The sequence below is a fragment of the Phymastichus coffea genome, unplaced genomic scaffold (genome assembly GCF_024137745.1).
Source record: "Phymastichus coffea isolate CEN01 unplaced genomic scaffold, Cenicafe_Pcof_1.1 PCOF00163, whole genome shotgun sequence".
NCBI classification, from domain to species: Eukaryota; Metazoa; Arthropoda; class Insecta; order Hymenoptera; family Eulophidae; genus Phymastichus; species Phymastichus coffea.
The window spans coordinates 386,553-389,159 of record NW_026706974.1 but is presented as its reverse complement, the minus strand read 5'-3'; positions in this window follow the sequence as shown (position 1 = coordinate 389,159).

Here is a 2,607-nt window from a genome sequence, read left to right as displayed (position 1 = left end):
TTTCACTTTCATTTTATGAATTTATTTTTCAAACTGTTTCAATCAAATAAGGGTATTCTCGAAAAATAATTTATCAATAGCAGAAAAATCTTCCAATAGATCATAGTTTTTAATATTACTGTAGAAAAAGATATCTGCAGGGATATAAATCGACTGTTCCGTATAAGGTTAATTTATTTTTATTCAATAGCGAAAGTTCGCCTCACTATTATCGTAAAAAAGAAAAAAGAAAATTTTAACAAAAGTCACATGCGACATGGAAAAGTAAAAATCTTATAAAAATATAACCGGTGTTTATTTTGATCAAGTGTTTGATAAATTTCCTCGCCTCATAGTTTCTTTCGCGTTATCCACTCCATATCTAAAATGGACGCGACAAGAGCGAGTCAAAGAAAAGCCACATAGAAAAAAAGAAAGTAATCGCGACAGATCTTATAAAAGCTTTCGTGTTCCATTCAACTTAAGAGTACATCAAACACGATGATCGACTACGTTCGTGATAAATTCATCTCTTTCACATTGAAGAGAAAACTCCAGGGAGTCTCGTGAGTCTTATCAGCTACATGACAGTAATTTCATGTCGTTTTTAATACTTTTCTACTTCGATTGCTCTCTTTCTATAAATTTTTGCAAAATTTAAATATTTTGAATAGTTTTATTGCTATGCCAACTCGGAAAGTTGATATTTATAAATATTAACCTGTTAACCGGGGAAATCCCTTTCTAATTACGCAACATATAACGGGCGCGTCCTTTTCCACTAAGACGTGTATGAATGACGTATTACCATAGTAGTAGTAAAATATACGTCCCGCCCGTTCCAGGGCGCAATATAAATATCGAGGACGTATTCATATATCCTACCCGTACCCGATATTGTTTACTTTGGACGTATTAATACGTCCCGCTCGGTTAATAGGTTAATGAGTTCTAGTAGCAGTCATAAAAAAAGATTTTTTTCTTGGCTTATCATAAATTCGATTTTTTCCGTCATCTATTAGTATTATATAGTTCATTTTGGTTATATATATTTTTTCAAGAAAATGTGATCCTTAAAAAATTAATGATAGATACATCAAAATTGGAAATATTTGAAATTAATGTCAGAGAAGTGGATTGTGCAGAGAAAATTAATTTTTTGAATAAAAATTATGACGTCATGGAGTTTGAGGTTGATTCGAATCAATCAAGCTGCTCAAACTTTTCGAGCTTTCATAATAACTTTCATAAAAACGAATTTTTTTTTCCTTGAACTGCTTGAACTTTCCAAGCTTTTGTTAAAGCCCACAAAATATTACGTATAGCCTAATTGTACTTCACATAAGCATCCTTCATTTCAAATCTTTAAAGTATTTTTTAAAAAAGGTCGACTTGAAAAAACATCAATTTTTATGGAAAATACTTCATAGCGAGATTTTCAAATGGGCTAATATTTGCAAATCAGTTCATTAACGAGCAATAAAAAAAATAATCATCGGTGGTACATTCTGAGCGATCTGTGTACATACACAAACACGAACATGTAGATCTGCCAATGTTATTTTATAGAAAGATAGGAATTCTACCTTGAACACGTAGCATATATGCAGCACGGATGATCAAAGCCATACTCGCTGCAACCCTTGGTTCACATTTTCCATTCGCAGCTCCCACTTCCCCTCTCCTCCTCTCCAACTTTCTCCGCCGCTACCGACACGTTCACTATGCTTGCGCGAAAGTTCTGTCTTATTTGCCCTCTTATCTTTTTTTTCTCTGCTCAGCTCGACCATCTTATCCCACCTCTCTCTTTCTTTTTCTCTCTCTGGCCTTTATCTCTATGTTTACGAATATTTTCTTACCTCTTTCCAGAACTTATTCTTTTATTGTTTTTAAATTTTATTATTTATTTACTTTTTTCGTCGTGTACATACAAATATGTCAGATTTATTAAAACTAGCCCATTAAGACTGTGCAGTATTACAGAAATGCAATTCTATTCTTTATCAGAATACGTCTTATAATAAGCAAAAAGTCATTGTTAGCTTTCAATTTTAAGTGATCTCCATAAGTTAAAACTTTTCAATACTCATTCATTTCGATTTTTTTATCAACTATAAAATAATAAGAAACTTTTTCTCTAAGAACTTGATACACGAAAAAGTCTAGAAAAATTTTGAAATTTTGAGGCAAAAGTATTTTGTGGAAATCTAAACAAGAGACTTGCAGCCCATTAACAAGTGCTTGCGCAGAATGTTTGACGGCCGACAAACGGCGACGGTTTAGTTTCCCGTCGCCAAACGACAAAGCAGCGATTCGCAGTTGTAGTGCTGCACCTTTATTTCGCAGTTGTAAAACACTCGCGTACGAGCGAGGCCAACAAGCGCACATCCGCGCGTGCTCAAATTTCACTTCCTCGCGAGCAACACCGGGAGCGAGCATAGTGCACGACACACATACACTGACTCCGCGAAAATCGCCGTTGCGTAATTTATTAACACGGAGTTTGGCGCGTAAGAGTCGAGCTCTGTAGAAAAAAATGAAAGAAACAAAGAACGGTGCGCTCATATCCCCGCCGCGGTGCAGTACGAGAGTAGCGAAAATTAACGTGATGCTGAAAACGCCAGTGGC